Source organism: Dromiciops gliroides, chromosome 5 (assembly GCF_019393635.1).
Source record: "Dromiciops gliroides isolate mDroGli1 chromosome 5, mDroGli1.pri, whole genome shotgun sequence".
Taxonomy (NCBI): Eukaryota; Metazoa; Chordata; class Mammalia; order Microbiotheria; family Microbiotheriidae; genus Dromiciops; species Dromiciops gliroides.
Genome location: NC_057865.1, coordinates 279,886,563 through 279,906,348, shown reverse-complemented (window position 1 = coordinate 279,906,348; position 19,786 = coordinate 279,886,563). Strand labels below are relative to the sequence as shown.

The window sequence follows — 19,786 nt, the reverse complement described above, 5'->3', positions numbered from 1 at the left end:
ATAACACACACTCAACGCTCCTTTAACATAGGAAAAATGTATTAAGGGAAGTAGATTGACACAGTGACTGCATCCAATGCCTGTAGGATCCACTCCCTTTACCACTACTTCCCACTTATCCTTGACAAGTGTGTCCTGATACACTATTCAATACATATTGTGCATGGAAGTCTTGAGTTCAAATTGTGGGAACAGCAGGGAAAAGAAAACCATAAAGGGTTACCAAAAATAAGTCTTACTAAAAGTTACAGTGAGTGTGAGTGTGTGTGTGTGTGTGTGTGTGTGTGTGTGTGTGTGTGTGTGTATTAAACAGGGGAGATCAAGCTTCTAGCAGCAAAAAGAAACCTGGGCAAAGAGCCCTCAGAAACTTCTATGGGAAACTTCAAGGATCACCAGCTTAATCTGGATCAGAGCTTAACTAAGCCAAATGCACCAGGTTCCCTTGGAAGAATGCAACCCAGAGAGTCTTATGGCTCAAGTAGGCTGTTCTTAAAACTAAGGGAGCTCTGATGGCCAGCAGGGTTAAAGCCTTGGTTCCTATTTGGCTGAACATGTGTTCCATATTTGACCCAGAAGGGCAGGTGTTGTTTATTTTATCTGGCTGGGCAAGTGTTGCACATAGATCGCAGATTGTTCGCCCCATTTTTGAATAAAAGTCTTCTACAAATCCATTTCCTACAACATAGAGAAAAATGGAAGGTTGTTAAGAAGTAGCTTCAGACTGACTACCAAAAAAGGTGTGTCCTGAACGTGGTCAAAATGATTCAGGTTGAAAAGCATACCTAAAAGGAAGTTGAACATTTAAAGGAAGAAAAAACAGCAAGGAGACTAACAGAAATAAAGAAACTGCAGGAAAATGTCCTTTGCAAGGGAATGTGAACTACAGTTTATATTTACTAGATATGTGTATATATATGTACATACATACACACACACACAAACAGAGCTATAGCTATATAAAAAGAGCTATATGCTATATACTACATATTACATACTCATTAGAAACAGTATGGTAATGGTGGGTAAAAAAGGTGGCCTTGGATTGAAGAAGAGCTGGGTTTACTTCCTCCCTTTGACAGCTATTGGTGGAGTGACTCTGTGGAAATTACTTAACCTCTAGGTACTAATGGAGAAAGTTTCTCACAAGGAACTCCCTTGTTGTTGTTGAGGAGTTTCAATTCTGTCCAACTCTTCATGACTCCATTTGGGGTTTTCTTGGCAAAGGTACTAGAGTGGTTTGCCATTTCCTTCTCCAGATCATTTGACAGATGAGGAAAGTGAGTCAAGCAAGGTTAAGTGACTTGCTTAGGGTCATACAAAAATGATTGTCTGAAGTGAAATTTGAACTCTGGTCTTCCCAACTCCAGGCCCAGTTCTCTATCCATGTCATCACTTAGCTGCCTGAGGAACACCCTACAGGGAGTTAATCCAGTCAAAAGAGAATATATAAACAGAGCATCAAAAGGACACTCTGAGAGAGCATATATACATACATATAGATGTTATATATGTATACACACGCATATATACACATGCCATATATATATATATATATATACACATACACACACACACGCGGATATTTAAACAGGGCCATCATAAAATGACTGCATTTAAATTGGGCTATGCATATAATTAAAAATCTGTAAGTTTTGGGGAGTATTTTTTAAAATCTCTCACAGATGACAGATCTTAATTTTAATAGTCTTGCGATATAACCTTTGTATCGGTGGTAACTTTTTTTAAAAATCACATAATAAACATAAATAGGAGTATACTGTGTACATGGAAACATTAATATAATTTATTTTAAATGCCATGTTAAATAATTTCTATCATACCAACAACCTGATCATTATATTTATTAAAGTTGACTAATGGGGAAAATCTTTACAAAGATACATACACAAATATGTGATATGAATTGTAGGAAGTGCTTTGAGTTCTTTGGATGAAAAGCCATTTGTTCCTTGTTCCTTATTCCAGGAATTGCATAAATCTTGAATCAATAAGCAATCTACAGGCATTAATTAACTACCTACCATGTACTAGGTTCCATGTCAGACACTGGAAGGAGATTAATGCAATATGGTGAGTTCTGCTTCCCAGGATCCACTGAATAATTAATAGAATGATAGGAAATGAATGTCCATTGCAGGTTAAGTCCAGGGAAGGATGTTGCTAACGCAAGTGGTGGTAGACTCTAAGAAAAGGAGAGAGTGTGCCTGCCCATCTTCATTTAAATTTGGAATTGGTTTAACCTTTCACCATAGACCAGGAAGAGGTTTAAATGGGATGGGTTGATTTTTCTTCTCAGAAGCAAATTAAAGCAGAAGGAAATTAAGCCTTACTGGATCCAGCACGGTTTAAGATCCCAGATTTGGATCTGGAAGAGGCATTAGAGACTAGATGGTTCAACTCTCTAAGACTCAGAAAGGAAAGTGATTTGTCTAAGGTTACAAATAGTAAGGAGCAGAAGCAGGAACTTGAATCCAGGTGCTCTGACATCTACTCCAACTCCAACCTCATGGGTTTTCAACTACAGTGATCTGCTTGCTTCTCATGTCAGCCTTAATGGTGATACAGAGAGCTTTGGAAATCAGCTCCACCCTCTCCATATCCTTGCTTCTGGACTCTCCCAATGAACATCTGGCATTCTCCATTGATATCCACAAGGGTCTTCTCAGCTTTCCTATGTCCGATCTGGCATCATCCTTAGCTTCAACTATAACAACTTCAGGTATTTTATAAATAGAGACATCTTGTACTTCACCTCCTGGTAGGGAACACAATCTCAGAACTTTTTATATCTTTCAATCCTTGCTCTATATAACTGGGAGTGTAAACCTTTGAGTTCCACTTGTGAATGCTTTCCCCTACTTTATTCCCAAATTTCCAAAAACCATATGAGACATACTGATTCACTGAAAGACAAGATTTGGTTTCTCACTAGGGAAGCAAAGCCAAACTGATTTTTTTTAATTTCTTCTTTGGCTCCAGCCATCTCCATGATGCTAGATGCAGAGAACCAATTTTAATGTCCAAAGATTACTAAGGGATCAGACTTTCAGGGAATTTCCATAACCAAAAAAAAATTATATATGGCAATGTGAGGGTTTGGAGTAGTGTGTAAGTCAAAGAACCTAGGAAGAAATCTTGGCTCTGCCACAGCACCTGTGTGATTTTGGTCAAATCACAAACTTACTGATCATCAGTTTCTTCATCAGGGTGCTGGACTTGACTATCACTAAGACCCCTTCCCCATCTGACATTCTGTCTTCTGAAATTCAAAGGGGTGGGCATGGGAGGGATCACACACTTCCTTTTGCCTAGACACAATGTTTGCTTGTTTATTTTTTTAACGGATTCCCTCCTGCTTGAATTCTCTCACATCCTCTCCTTTTGAGAATACTGGTAACTGGCTGGTTAATAAGTTCCTTTTATTTTTTATCTAGGTTCTCTGTTTTCTGAAAGTAAGAGGAGATCAAAAGGCATTAGTCTCATTCAGTGCTAAGCTTTCCAGTGGTCCTCAAATGCTGCTAGAGAGAAGGATTCGAGACAAGTTCCTTAGAAAGAAGCCCTTTAAGACTCACAATTCTCTCCATTCATTGGTAAGAAAGAAGAGACTAAATGAGAGGCTGAAATGCCCCTGGAAGAGTGGAGCCATCCTTATCTTGGAGCTTGGGAGGGGGGTGGGTTGGGGGCTGGGGAGGGGACAATTTTGCCAGTTTGCTTGGATGATTATTTCAAGTTATCTCCATGGCTCCACAAAGCTCTCAGAACGTTGGACAGCGCATCCACCTTCCAGGATAAGGAACCAGTGAAGGAAGGGAAAGGTAGGTAGTGGTGGGGACTGGGGAATAGAAGTAAGGGAAGGGGCTGGAAATTCTCCACCACAAGGAGGCAATTTGTAAATAGCTAAGCCCAAACTGCCCCATGAGCCAAAAGCTCTGACATTTTGCCCGAGGTGACCAAGTAAGAAAAGAAATGAAACCAAAGATATTTCAGCAAATGAGATAAGGGGAAGCAAAGGGGAAATACAAAAGAATGAGTTGAATGAAAGGGCCAATCTACTTAGGGAGGCAGTATATTACAGCAGGAAGGGTGCTGGATTTGAAGTCAGAAAACCTGGGTTTGAATTCTACCTCCTCTGCTTCCCACTAGCTTTGTGACCTTGGGCCAGTCTGTAAAGTCTGGGTTTCCTCTGTAAAATGAGGGGGTTGAATTAAATAGTCTCTCAGGTACCTTTCAGCTCTAAACCTAATCCTAAAATTAGTATAATGTAAATATGCAGTGTGTGAACATTTTTGGTTTTGTCTTTGCATTGAAAAGATTTAGACAGTGACAATTGAAAAAATTCCCAAGCCAACATTACCTTAGGGGAGGGAATCACACTATTTTTTAATGTCTTGTGTCCCTTTATCATTATGGTGAAGCCTAGGGACCCCCTTCTCAGAATAATATCATTAAATGCATAAACTAAAATATACAGAATTACAAAGGAAGCCAATTATATTGAAAATTAGTTATCAAATACATTTGGGGAAAAAAAACAAATCCACAAATCCCACGTTAAAAATCTCTACCTTAGAGCATTGAAAATGAACAAATGTGAACATAATCACATTTTAGCCTCTCTCTACACCCTCAAAAATTTATTTTCAATCACATCAGGGACAGATGGGCCAGTTTTTCAATCCTCAATCTGGGATACACCAGTCAGACTGTCTTTCCTAGCTTAATGCTGCCCAAGGTGCTGATTCTTAGGTAGACAGGGGTGTAGAAAGTACCCACACAAAGTTAAGTCAAAGGAAATCATTGACTACAAATGCCTGGTGACATAAGAAAACCCAAACTGCAACAACAATAGAATACAAATCAATATTGGTCGGTTTTCAGGAGCAAGTCTGGATTGACTTACAGGGCCTTGTTTCTAAGAAAATGCTTTTCATTTTAGGAACACAAGCAATCACCAAATACTCCACATGCTCATAATGCGTTTTTTATGATGCTATATGGCTACAAATTGTTCCCTGAGGACAAAGCAGTCCAACTTGTGGGTAGGTCTTCAGAGAAGTTCAAAAGACATCTTCTGATGGTTAGTTCTTATGGTTTAGAAGCCATAAGGGGTATGCACTCCTAAAGGCTGAGGCAGGGGAAATATGGTACTGGATTCAGAGTCAGAGAAGATGGATTTGAATTCTGTCTCTGCCCCTTTATCTGTTTGACCTTGGACAAATCATTGAAACCCCCTAGGGCTCAATTTCCTGATGGGGGGTGGGGTAGGAGAAGGTTGGACTAAATGAGGAGTCCTTCCAGATCAAAATTTATGTTGAGGACAAGGACTATATTGCTTGTACCTCTCCACATCCCCCCCCACCCCCCACCATACACACACACACACAACCAGAACCTAGCACAGCATCTGGTATGTAGTAGATATTTCAACAACTAATTGTTGAATTGATTTGAATCACACTGAATACAGTAATCCATTCCAACAACTCAATAGCCCTCTATTCAGCAAAGGGTTTTTTAAAAATTTTAGTTCTGCAAAATGTTTTTTTTTAAGATTTTTATGATGGCCTTTCTAAATTAATTGATTTATTTTATAACCATGTCATGAATTTTATGTATTTAAAAACATCATAATGAGAATGTGCTCATAAGCTTTACCAGACTGTGAAAAAGGCCAATGATACAGAAAAAGGTTAAGAATTCCTGCTCTTGGGGGAGGATTCAGAGAAATAATAATTGGGACTTAGGGGATTAGTCCAAATTACCCAACTCTTTTAAGTTGAAGAGCCCCAGGATCTGAAAGGGAGGCTAGGAACAGGGACAAACATGAAAAGAAACTTTCAGATCTACAGAGCAGTTATGCCCCAGCCCCACCTCCCTCCTCCATAGCCTGACTCTGAGTAGTTGGGTGTGGGGGCCGAGCTCCTTATAAATTCCATTCGCCACCACCAGTTCTCTTTCAGCACCAAGGACAGTCCTCACCTTCTAGCTTCCCACAAGGGCCCAGCCAACCCAAACAGGCTGAGGAGAGAAAGCAGGGAGAGCTACTTTTCACCAGATTCTCTTCTCCTCCTAGATCAGCCGTTGGGTCTGCAGAGTGAATTCTGAGGTGTTGCTGTTCCATGAAGACTGAAATTTCCCACTCCCATTCCTCTTCCTTCCCACCCAGGAAAGGCAGTGAAGGACAAGATGGCAGCATGGAGGAGTCAGGGGACCCTTGTGCCCATCCCCAGGCTGCAAAGTGGGAGGGAAAAGAAGGCGGAATTGAGATAACCCTACTCTTCTCCCTTGGGAAGGCCAGTCTGTCAAGGGCTGCCCAAGTCTTTGAGATATTACCTATTTCCACCTAGAGGGACTGCAAAATTCTCACTGCAGTTTGGTCAACGGTCCTAGATTGTAGAAAGAAACTTATAAGCATAGGTCTTGAAGAGTGTTAAGCTCTTGATCTCCTACATTCTCCTCTTCTTGAAGGTCTTCCAGTTCCCCTTACTTTTCATCATTAAGTTTCTAATAGTATCATTTCACTTCCCTTTCCTATCTTCCATATATCATCTTCTTTTCCAGTTAACTCTACCATCACTCATGAACCTCTTCTCTATGTTATCCTTTTTGCTCCCTCCTGTCTCCTAGGCATCTAGGTCGAAAGACACCACAAAAACTAGAATACCTGCTCCCAGGCCTTCAAGAGGCAGGGGAAGGTGCTTGTCTGGAATGTTCTGGTCTTTTTGGGGGATGGGACTTTTTAAGGAGATTCCTTATGGGAATATGTTTTCCACAGCATAATCATGGCCCCTCCTGTTGGAATTCAACAGGATGGGAAATTCCTTTGCTGGGTTCCATGATCCTACCTGAGTGTTTTGGGGGAAGAGGAGGCAGAAAACAAAGAAAATGCTTTACTCCCTCCAATTAGGAAAGAGAGCCATCTTCCAGAGACTAGAAACCTTGGAAGTTTCCCTTTTGCATTTATGTCCATGTGGAGCAGTTTCACCCATGAAAGAAATTCAGCAGGGTTCTGGTCCATAGAAATGGAAGTCTATTCATTGAGTTTAGGTGTCACTACTGCCTGAACTGTTTGGAAGTGGAGTGGTTACTGGAGAGGTATTGTTGGCATCCTGTAGGATGCATGGTGACTCCTTTTCCATCTACTTTTTTCATATAGCTAGCCTGGGTAAGGGAGAGAAGGTGAATCTTTTCCTTGAGAAAGAAACAGGATTTAAACTGCTTCTATTCATTATATTCTATTTTCAAATAGAAATGCAGGTATAGGAAGCTTGGCAGGGAGCATGGGAATGGGCAAGAAGCTCAAATTCTTTCAACCTTTACCCAGACAGATAGTATCATCATCGCCGCTGCCACCACCATCACCTTCATCATCAACAACCCTCTCCGGGCTAGTGTAAATGCATATTTATTAAATGTCATTCTTTTCAGCTATCAGAATTTCTCAGCTGTTTTTCCTCCCTTCTTTTCAGTCCTTTGAGGCTAACATCCACCATCTAGAAACCAGGCCTGCCTCCAAAGCTAAAAACACCTTGCACCATCTGGAAGTTTTTATGAGGTGTGAAATCCCTAAGTTGGACATCAGTCTGCTCATCAGTTCCTTGAGGAAAGTGGCTGAGGATGTAAACATTCACTGGGAAGAAAAAGGTATGTGGAGTTTCTGTACTTTTCTTCAGCAGCACAGGCAGGCAATGCCAGACTTAGAGATACAGGTACCAGGATTTTCTCCCACCCCTGCTCTTTTTGGGCCACCTCTCCTGTAATTTGGCTCCTCCCACAGCACCATATTTTTCCTTCCTTCATTCTAAAAACATTTATTAGGTGTTCATTTTTTATAACTTGGATTTGGCAACCAGGGCTTACTGTCCCCTCCCCTGCTGGGCACCAACATATAGAGGTCACTGATAAAACTTGCAGCCCTTCAGCAGAGTAGGGGCAACTGACAATGCCTTATCAGCAAGAATTATTAGTCAGAATAAGCAGCCGGCACATTGCTCCCCTCACCACAGAGCTACACTCCAGATGAGCTCTTCCCCAGTCTGCCCTATCCTGTTTCAATATCTTTCATCACTCAAAGCTTCCCACACAATTATGTTCTATGACCTCCCTCAGATTAATTTGTCTTAAAACATTTAATTGAAGGCATTTAATGCCATTTCCCTGGGGCTTCTTTTGTGCCACATTTCCCTGAGGCAAAACATTACTACTTATGGGTCTCAGAATACCTGCTAGGTACTGAGGGGTAGAGAAAAAGGGTGAGACACAAAGTTTAGAAATAATCGCTGTTTGTGGAACCTGAATGTAAACATAGATACAAAACAGAGAGTTTACAAAGTGCTTTTCAAGAGTGTGTGTGTGTGTGTGTGTCTCTCTCTGTGTGTATCAGTTTCTGAAACACCATCAAACATGGTTGAAGTCCAAAATATGCTGAGAGGGTTTCTTGTTAAAGATCTCACCTTCCTGGCTCAGGTAGATTCAACCACTCTTTGGAGGTATCATTTGGGAATCCCTAAAGAGATTTTATCTGTTGAAAACATATAGGGAAAAGACCAGGCTAAAAAGCAGTGAATGGGAATAGAATAAGAGCCCAGTAGGCTCATTAGTTCCATCTCTCCCTCTCCCTCCCTGTCTGTCTGTCTCTTTCTCTTTCCATATGTGTGTGTGTGTGTGTGTGTGTGTGTGTGTAAGTTATTTTCCTGAATATAAGAAGTCTGCTGTCCCAAAGGATAGTTATATAGCCAATTTAGAAGCATATAAAATAACATTCTGGTCATATAAACCTTACATTACTCATAATCACTAGGTCTTTGAACATCCAGATTACTATTTTCTGGGACTTTTTTCTCCTATATTCAGAAAGTCTCCCCTTTCTTTCTGATGAAAGCGCATTTACTTTTTTTTCTCCTTACAGTCGCCTGGTTTCCAAAGAAGACTCTAGATCTTGACAAATGCCATCATTTGATTACCAAGTTTGAACCTAACTTGAACTGTGATCATCCAGTAAGTCAAATACCCCTTTTAGAATCTGTATTGTCATTGTTTTGTGTTTATCTTATTTCTTCTTTTTTTCACTGAGGCTCAGAGTAAAATGGTCTGGGTACAATTCATCACCTTATAATTTTTCTTTTAGATTTAATGTCCTTGGATTTAAGAATTATATGGCACTTTACATCCATTAGCTCATGCAAGCTTGACAGCAACTCTGAAATTGGTATTACAGGCATTAATTGCCCTATTTTATGAATGAGGCAGCTAAAGCAGAGAGAAGTTAAATGACTAAGTATCAGAGATTTGTTTTAACTATCTTTTTTTTTTCTTTTTCTTTTTCTTTTTTTTTTGGCAAGGCAATTGGGGTTAAGTGACTTGCCCAGGGTCACACAGCTAGTAAGTGTCAAGTATCTGAGGCCAGATTTGAACTCAGGTCCTCCTGAATCCAAGGACAGTGCTTTATCCACTGCACCACCTAGTTGCCCCTAAGTATCAGAGATTTGAAGCCAGGTCTTACTGACTCCATGTTCCAAACTTTATCCAAAATATACAAAGTCTTAAATATCATCTCACAACACCATGAGGTAGGTAGTACATAGTTTATTTGGCATCAAAGCTGCTTGATGGAGTAGAGTGTTGGACTTAGGGTCAAGAAATCCTGAAATGAAATTTCACCCCAGACACTTAATAGCTGTGTGCTTCTGGGCAAAGCTTTTGATTTTTTTTTAGCCTCTGTTTCATCATCTGTGAAATGGGAAGGAAAAAAAGAATGTCTTTCTCACAGTGTTGTTATGATGTTTAAATTAGATAACATGTGTAAAGCAAACCTTAAAACACCATATAAATGCTAGATATTGTTGTTATTTCTTTATTCATTTTAAAGATGAGAAAACAGAGGCTTGGAGAAATTAAATGACTCATCCAAGGTAACAAACTAGTCAATGACATTGAGGTCTGAAACCCAAGTATCCCAGTTCCAAGTCCAGTGCTCCTTCCACTACACAACTCTGTAGAGTGTAATTGGTCTGAACAAAGATGTCTTCATCTTTGCTGTAGTACTGGTAAAAAAAAATTATCTGTGATTCACTAAAATGAACTGAGTTTACTATGTTGAAACAATCGAGTTCCAAAGGTGGAATTGTAAAAAATTAATTGTTGATAACTATAACTAACCTGGAAAGATTATAATAACTGGACTTATGAAAAATTATGATTATATGAAAAATTATAGGTTTAGAAAAATTATAAGTGGGCCATAAATCCCTTCGTGGTCTCCATTCAAATGTGAAAATATTTTAAATGACTAGCCTAATTTGGGGGGCTAATCTGACTGGAGGCCTAAACTGGGAACTTTTGACTATTTGGCTATCTGACTTCATTAATTTAATATGGGCCGTTTATAAAGTTCCACCACACTGCTCCACTCCCAAATTGATAAACTAAAGATTAAAAAGCCTCTTAAGTAAATAATCCAAGCAGAGTTTATTTATGAGATACTATTTCAAATTAGGAATACAGGGAAATAAAGTGTACAACCTGACTGCTTTCCTGCGGTCTCTTTTGCACCTGCTGCTCTTCGAACTTCTTGAATACAATAAGGGCCTTAGCCGCCTCCGGCCTCAGGGCACATTACACTTTCCCTTGTTTGTATTAAGGCCTGTAACCTTGTCAGACCCGTCTCTCCTTTTCCGAACCGAACTCTCCTCCGTCCTTGTCCGGGCTCCCCTCTAGTCAGTCTCTCTCCTAGTCTGTCCTCGAGTCTCCTCTAGTCTGTCCTCTTCTAGTCAGCCCCCCTTCTTTCTAGTCCGTCCTTGCTCCTTTTCCATCTAGTCCGTCTCCCCGTTCTTCTTTTTTTTTTAACCAAATAATCAAAGCAGAGTTTATTTATGAGATACTATTTCAAATTAGGAATACAGGGAAATAAAATACAACCTGACTGCTTTCCTGCGGTCTCTTTCCCACCTGCTGCGCTTCTTCGAACTTCTTGAATACAATAAGGGCCTTAGCTGCCTCCGGCCTCAGGGCACGTTACACTTTCCCTGGTCAGCTATTTTCTTCTAACTCCTCTTAATCTTCACTTTCTCCAACCTGTACCCTGTGCTGACCTGCTTCTGTGCTCTCCACTGCCTACTGGTCAGTCTGTCTTCTGCTCCGTCCTTGTCCGCGCTCCCCTCTAGTCCCTCTATCTAGTCCGTCCTCGAGTCTCCTTCCAGTCTGTCTCCCCTAGTCAGCCCTTCTCCTCCTAGTCTGACTCCCAGGTCTATATATGCCTTTTCTTCTCTCCACTCAAATCTCGGGGCTTCCTTCGCCCCCACAGACCAAGCTAGCCAGGGCTACGGCTGGTGGTGGTGGTGGTGGGGTGCGCTCCAAGTTTCACGTGCCTCAACACAGGCTATCCGGGATCCTTCAGATAGCTCCGCTCAGGTCGGAGGGAGCTGGGGGCTTTTTTCCCCCCCAGCTGTCTGACCTGGCGTCTCGTATAGCCCACCGGTATTTTTCACTCAGCTGAAGCTGAGGAGGAGGGGGAGAGACCGAGGGCCTAAGGCTTTCTAATCTCAGCCTAAAGGTAGGGTCCCCAAATCAAAATAAATTTCCACAGAATCATAAAACTTTGAATTGGAAGGGGCCTTAGAAATTAGCCAGTCCAGGGGCTCTTAACTTGAAGTTCATGGATCTTCAAGGGATCCATGGATAGATTTCAGCAGGTTCATGAATTTGAACCTGGATGGGAAAAAATACATTTTTATCCCAAAATAATTGGCTTCCTTTGTAACTCTCTATATTTTATTATATGTATTTAAAACATTATTCAGAGAAGGGATATATAGATTTAGCCAGATATTCAGAGGGGCCCATGACATACAAAAACCGTACTGAGTCCCTGATTCTGGTCTAACACTCTTAATTTTACAGATAACCAAGATCATTAAAGATCTGCCCAAAGTCACACAGACAGGAAGAGGCCCAATTCTGTAGGCATCAATTTCCTCATGTATATAATAAGGGAGTTCAAACTCAAGGGCCTCTAAGGACCATTATAGCTCTAATTCTGTGATCCAATGATCCTAACCCAAAGCTCTTTTCACACACATCACAGTACCTGGAATAGAATAAGCAATTAAAAATGTTTGTTGACTTGCCTTTTCACTACACACAGCACAATAAATTAAATCAGCATCTTACCTCCTGGGGCATCATGGATGATTCTACCTTTACCACTAAGACCATCTCCAATGGCTATTCTAGATCCTCATTCTTCTTGACCTCTCTTCAGCCTTCGATACTGTTGATCACTCTATTCTCCTTGATACTCTCTTCTCTTTAGATTTTTGGGACCCTACACTCCCTTGGTTCTCTTCCTACTTATCAGATTGTTCATTCTCAGTTTCTTTGGCTGGAACCTCATCCAGGTCATGCCCTCTAACCATAGAGATCCCATTGGGTTTTATCTGGGCCCTCTTCTCTTCTCCCTTTATACTAATTTTATACTTAGTGATCTCATCAGCTCCCATAGATTTAATTAGCATCTCTATGCTGCTGATTCTCAGATATACTTATCCAGCTACAACCTCCAGACTCATATCTCCAACTACCTTTCAGACATTTTGAATTAGATATCCAGTAGACATCTCAAACTTAATATGTCCAAAACTGAACTCATTATCTTTCTCCCCAAACCCTCCCCACTCTTAACTTTCATAATACTGTTAAGGGCAACAACATCCTTCCTAGTCCGCATTCTAAAGAAACAGCATTTCAAGTCATCAGAGAAATATAAGCTTATGTCTAAAATTCACGATAAATATTCATGCTGAACCCTAAATTTTTATCCTATGTTCATGTGGCCAACCAATCTGGTCTTCTAAGGCCACTCTCCAGCTTACCAATATCATTCCTAAAACACATATGCAGAATTACTTAAACTATACTAATTATGAAGCTGTCTTCTATTAACCATTACACTATAGTCCACTAATAACCACAGAATGTAAAAAGATCTAGATAAAGACCATCAGCATGTTGAATAGACCCTCTGTGGAGGATCTGGGATAGAATATTGACAAGCATTGTGCAAATCAAAAAAGCATGGATGAATGGCTATCTATCCCAATCAAAGCAGTGTCTACACTGATGATATTGCGTCTTCATTAATATCCAAACTAAAGTCAAGATATCCAAGTGCTAGACTGTCTCTCTTTTAGAGAGGAGAAGGGGTAATAGCATAACTTCTCAGGAAAAGAGTTGAAATGTCTGTGAAAAGGCCATAGGAAATGAAAGACAGGCTATTTACGTTCTAATCTCATATTTTCCAATAATTATCTATATTGTAATGATTGGAATGATGCCACCTGCTGGAGACTTACAGTAGAAAAGCTCCGCCATGAGGAGAAGGTCTCTGAGGGCATACCATGCAGTCAAGGTCCCTGGCATCAGGAAGTGATGTTTGCTTGTGGGTACTGTCTATCAAGGCTACCAGCCAATCAACTTAAGGTGTCTCCCATTTCTGGGAGGAGGACACAAAGTAGGAAGTAGATGCTGGCAGAGGGTTGCTGTCTCTTTTGGTTCCTGACCTCGCCATGGTGGGTCAGATGATGGGGTCTCTTAGAAATAGTTAGATTTTTACCTTTCTCTCTGATCCTAATGCTCTTTAATAAATACTTAAACACTTAAATACTCTTGCTAAAGCTTATAATTTATTGGCGACCACTCATTAGATTTTAGGTAGTATAGCTAGAATTTTAGCCCCTTACAATATGACCTTGGCCAAGTCACTCCATATCTCTGGGTTCTAGTTCCTCATTTATAAAATAAAGGAGTCGGAATAAATCAGCTCTAAAGACCCTTTTAGCAATAACACTGTATGAGTCTGGTGTACAGAAAACATCAGCAATACCAATCCATAGGGTTACTGTTTCATTTCTAGAAACTCTTTCTAGAATTTGGATTCTGCTTCTTACTATGAGTCTATTGTCTTACTGTCTATTAACACATCAGGGTATCCTAGAAGAAAACACAACAAGAGACTAGTCAGGATTTTGCAAATGACTTTCTACAGCAAACTTTATGGTGATGCAACTAGCCAAGAAGAGAGGTTTCTGTGCTGGAAGGAATCAACATTCAGGAAGTATTTGAATAGGAAGAGGCTGTTTCCTTGGCAGACCAAAAGAGGGAGACAACATCAGTCTAAAATATTTCCATGTCCAGTGCTTAGCAGCATTGTGCAATTCACTGACCATTGCTGGAGCGGTTTCCTTGGTATATTACAAAGCAATTCTCTGCAAGATATTTTGGTAGGAAAAATAAATTTGGGTGTTTCCATTTTCCAAAGGAAAATCAACAATTGTTAATAATAGCTGTTTGTGTTCTCTGTAGTCATTTCTACCCTGTGTGCTGAACAATGTACTCGAGTCACATGTTTTCCTACAGGAGAGAACCAAGTAATGAGCTCATACCAAGAGAAAAATAAAATCTATCTCTACAAAATTTAAAGACAAACAAAACAAAATCAGCAGCAACAAAACTCCAAAGAGCTTTGCAACTGAACAGTACTATCATAGATAAGAACTGTTTGAGGCTGTCATTCAATTTAGAGACATCTCCGTCTAAATGTTCATATGTACTATTTGTGCCCACCCCATGGTAAAGACTTCTAAGCTCATATTGGTCTGTTCAGCCACAGTAGAACATGCTGTACCTTGACCCCAACATAGTGATGTCATTTTGCTCCTATTCAAGAATGAAGGACAACAACCAATCAATGAACAATTTCATTATTTTTTTTTCTGGGCTATGAGGGTTAAGTGACTTGCCCAAGGTCACACAGCTAGTAAGTGCCAAGTGTCTGAGGCCAGATTTGAACTCAGGTCCTACTGACTCCCGGGCTAGTGCTCTATCCACTGTGCCACCTAGCTGCCCCCAACAATTTCATTCTTAAATGTAGCTGTGTCTCATTAATAGCATGGTGTCAATATCAACTCATCTATGCTTTTTCATTCTGTTCAATTATTGTTTATGCTTTTGCATAGATCTTTCACAGAGGGTCTATCCATGATGGTCAAAGGCCTTCCTCTAAGTATTGTTTATATTCTACAGGTATGAGTGAATCACTAAAGCTTCAGTTTTAGACTCCAGAGTTTAGGGAGGACAATGACAAATTTGAAAGTGACCAGAAGAGAATAAGCAGGATAGTCATATGACCACAGAATCTTCAATCTAAAGATTTAAGGAAACTTAAGGATGATCTGTCCTTTCTTTTTATAGTTGAAGGAGTCTTAGAGTTTGTTCTAAATGAGGATCAGTTGAAACATTGGGATATATTTATCTAGGAGAAGACTTGGGAATTGTGGTGGAGATAAAACATGATAGCTATCTTCAAATATTTGAATATATGTCCCATAGATGAGTGGTTAGACTTGCTGTTTTGCCCCAGAAAATAATAATAGGAGTGATGAATGGAAGTTGCAAAAAGACAAAGTTAGAATAAATATCAGAAAAACTTTTAAAATAATGAGAGTAATTTCAAAGTTGAATAGATTGTCTTGGAAGGTGATGGGTTGCCATTCATCACAGGCCTTCAAGGAAAGGCTGAATTGCTACTTACTGTGTATATCGTAGGAAAGATTCTTATTCCAATGCTGGTTGGTCTAGATGTCTTCTGAGGTCCCTTCTCTCTCTGAAAATGCTGTAACCCTATGATTGTATGTCTATATAGTGATGATGTATGACCAACTCATTTCCTTTTCCATTTCCTCAGATATATATTCTAAGCCACTTGTTGAATATATGTCACTATTGCAAATATTGTTACCTTTGGGTTTTTTCATGCTTTTTTTTGGGGGGGGGCAGGGCAATGAGGGTTAAATGACTTTCCCAGGGTCACATAGCTAGTAAGGGTCAAGTGTCTGAGGCTGGATTTGAACTCAGGTCCTCTTGAATCCAGGTCTGGGCCTTTATCCACTGCACCACCTAGCTGCCCCAAATATTGCTACCTTACACCCACCATGTACCCTGGACCCATTTCTCAATTCATTTTGCATCACTGACTTATGGTGCTTTTTTAGAAAACTGGTGGTTTGAAATTCCCAGATATATAACATTGCCCTTAGTCCTTCCATTAGTTAATAAAAAGTCATGCTTGTTGTGTTACTTAATTGATTTATCTTTTCAGTCAAAGCATTCAACACCATGGTCCTCCTACATAGTCATTGCCTTAGTATGAAGAGAGACAACATTATGTAATAGGAAAAGAATTGAATTTGGAATCAGAGAACTTGGATTTAAAAGCTTGCTCTGCAATTTGCTATCTAGGACAGAGTTTCTTAAACTTCTTCCACTCATGACCTCGTTTCACCTGAGAAATTTTTATGTGACCCCAGGCATATAGGTATATAAAATAGGTAGACATAACCTTTTGCTGTTGCTAAATTTTTCACGACCCCCACATTCAAAATAATAGGGAACAGGGGCGGCTAGATAGCACAGTGGATAAAGCACCGGCCCTGGATTCAGGAGTACCTGAGTTCAAATCCGGCCTCAGACACTTGACACTTACTAGCTGTGTGACCCTGGGCAAGTCACTTAACCCCCATTGCCCCACAAAAAACCCCCCAAAAAACAACAAAAAAACCCAATAGGGAACATTCAGTTATGAGCCACAATTTAAGAATCTAGGTTCTAATAAACTTTGAACAACTTCCCACATTTTCTGAATTACATTTTCCTCTATTGGAAAAAGTAATTTCCAAGGTATCTTCTAGCTCCGAATTCTAGAATTTTTTTTTCGGGGGGTGGGGTGGGACTTATCTCTTATGGGCTTTATGCAAGTTTAATGCCCTATAATCTGGAATTGGAAAAGACAGGTGGTCAGGCATTATGATAGGCACAGGTAATCCAAAGATTAATATGAAAGAGTTCCTTCCCTCAGGGAGCTTTTATTCTATTGAAGCAGATCATCTGTAGATTCATCAAAAACTAAATTTGTCATTGTTGTTGCTAGCTAGTGCCAAAGGATTCACTATGACACCAGATCCAGAGATCTTTGGAAATGTCTTGCTTGACAGTCAAAAAACTCCCAGCAATTTGAAAATCTTATCTTATAGAGCTCCTTGATATATTTCTATAAAGGAAAACATCCTTCACTGTACAATAAGTGGTTGGGTTTTTTTTGGTAAATGGCTACTCTAACAGACGTTTCTTTCTCTAGGGCTACACTGACCTGCAATACAAGAAACGAAGGGCAGAAATCATGGAACTTGCTTTCAACTACAGAGAGTAAGTAGAGCACACAATCTTTTTTTAAATCTATCTTATTTAAATGAAGATGGAGAGGCAACATGATTTAGAGGGGGAAACATTAGACCTGTGGAGTCAAAGGATGTGGGTTTGAGTTTTTATTCATTTATTTCATTTGGGGCAAATCCCTTTGAGAATCAGTTCCCTTACCTGTAAAAAAATAATTGGCTTCTCGCTCCAAATTCTACATGCCTAAGTATTAGGTATCTCCCTGGGTCTTTGTTTTTTCCCCCAAATGGAAAATGATATTATTGGACTAGATTATTTCTAAGGTTCCTTCTAGTTCTAATCAAAGTACCTGCCTGAGTCTCAGTTTCCTCATTTGTGAAATGTGTTGGAATTGGAGGTCTCTTAAGATTTTTTTCTAGTTGTATTATTCTGAGTCAGACTGAATCAAATTGAATCATGTTGAGTGTCAAACTGAATTATTTATTAAGATAATATCTCCAAAGCAGTAGTCAGTATGCTTGTCAAGGGAGAGGGCAGTGGTGAACAGGAAAGACAAAGGATTCTGGTGTTGTACAGGGGGTGGCATATTGATTGCATGGTTTGTGATCAGTCGGGAAGAAGAGATAAGTCATTCCAGGGAATCAGTCTGAGCAAAGGCACAGGGCCAAGAAAAACTCTGGTTGATGTGGAAAATAATAATAATAATAATAATAATAATGGCATTTAGATAGTTCTGGAGTGCTTTGCAAATATTCTCTCATTCACATATAAATCAATCTTCAATGTGGCCCCAGGAAACAAATTCTATAGATTTTGTTATTCCTATTTCACAGATGAGGAAAATGAGGCTAAGATGGGTTACATGACGTTGCCACACAACTAATAAACCTGTGAGGGGATTTGAACCTAGGACTCCAGGGCTTCCCATTATGGCTGGTACATGTTGAGGAGTAGTGAAAAATGAATGACTGGTAAAATCAATTTATGAAAAATCTTAAAAGCAAAGCATAAGACGAGACTTTATATGGAAAGCAATAGGGAACCATTATAGGTTCTTGAGCAAGGAACCAATGTGATGAAAGTGTCATATATGAAGAGTAGTGTGCCACACACATATGTTAGATAGATTGAAAAGGAGAGGAGCTAGCTAGGGCCTATTAGAAGAATTCCAACAAGGTGATAGAGGCCTGGATTGATTTAATGGCAAGGGGAATGGGGAAGAAATAGAAAACCTGAGAGGCATTTTGAAGGCCAGAACAAAAGAACTTGGTGACAGATTGCAGTTGACAATGTGCCTGTTCTTGCCATTTTCAGTCCCCCAGTGGTGCTAGGTTAAAAGCTCTCTTTCCTCAATGAACAGTTTCTGGCATATAGTACGTGCTTAATAAATGTTGATTGATTGATTACTGGTGAATGGAGGGAGGGGCAGTTCACCTTGCTGCCTAAGAAATGTACTACATCACTAAGTCCTCTCTTTTTCAGTTGTTTTATGAATCAGATACTGTTCTCATGCCAAATGATACAAAAAAATACTTCACACAGTACTTGGAAGGAATCCTATTTCTATTTTGTAATGTTTTTATTTTTCCTTGTAAAGGATGATGCCTCCAAAATTTATTACTGGGGGGCAGCTAGCTGGAACAATGGATAAAGCACTGGCCCTGGATTCAGGAGGACCTGAGTTCAAATCCGGCCTCAGACACTTGGCACTTACTAGCTGTGTGACCCTGGGTAAGTCACTTAACCCTCATTGCCTCACCAAAAACAAACAAACAAACAAAAAACTTTAGGATGGATTTCTATTTGTTTAAGTTGCTCTAAGGAATTATCATCTGTGAGTCTGCTGTTACATTTAAACTATTTTAAGTTCTCGTTACTAATTAAGCAGGTCATCTAAAAAAAGCTGTTTATTTGGAAAGTATTCTTTTTTTAAAATAATAAACATTTTTATTTATAGTTTGGGGTTCCAGTTTTTATCCTTCTTTCCCTCCCTCCCCTCTCCCTTCCCTGAGGTAGCAAACAATCAGATATGGGTTATACATATATGATTATGCAAAACATTACCCCATTTGTCATTTTGTATGAGGAAACTTGATTCAAAGAAAAAAACGAAAGAAAGCGAAAAACAGCCTGCTTCAGTCTGTTCCATCAATATCAGTTCTTTCTTTAGAGGTGAATAGTCTGTTTTGGGAAACTCTTCCAATTTGTAAGATCCTGCTATGCTTACATTGGTGATGGTTTTTCCTTTGTTTCCACCTGCTGGCCTGATGAGGAAACTGTAAGGAAAGTTCTCAAGTGGTAAAAAACGAACCGTACTGACAAATGCTTCAAATCATTAATCATTGGAGAACTGAAAATTAAAGTAACTCTGAGCCTTCACCTTATAGCCGTTATATTGGGAAATTTGACAAAAAATTAAAATGACAGGTGGAGAGACTGAGGGAAAGCAGGTGCATTAATAAACCCCTGGAGTTGTGAATTGATTCAGCCATTATGGAGAACAATTTAGAATGAGGATATCACCAAATTTATTCATCTT

General features: G+C 39.7%; 1 pseudogene; it reads left to right on the top strand.

The window, feature by feature from the left end:
* The first annotated feature begins 6,140 nt into the window (after window positions 1-6,140).
* The window catches only part of LOC122729410, a 53,182-nt pseudogene continuing 39,536 nt past the window's right edge, over window positions 6,141-19,786 (top strand).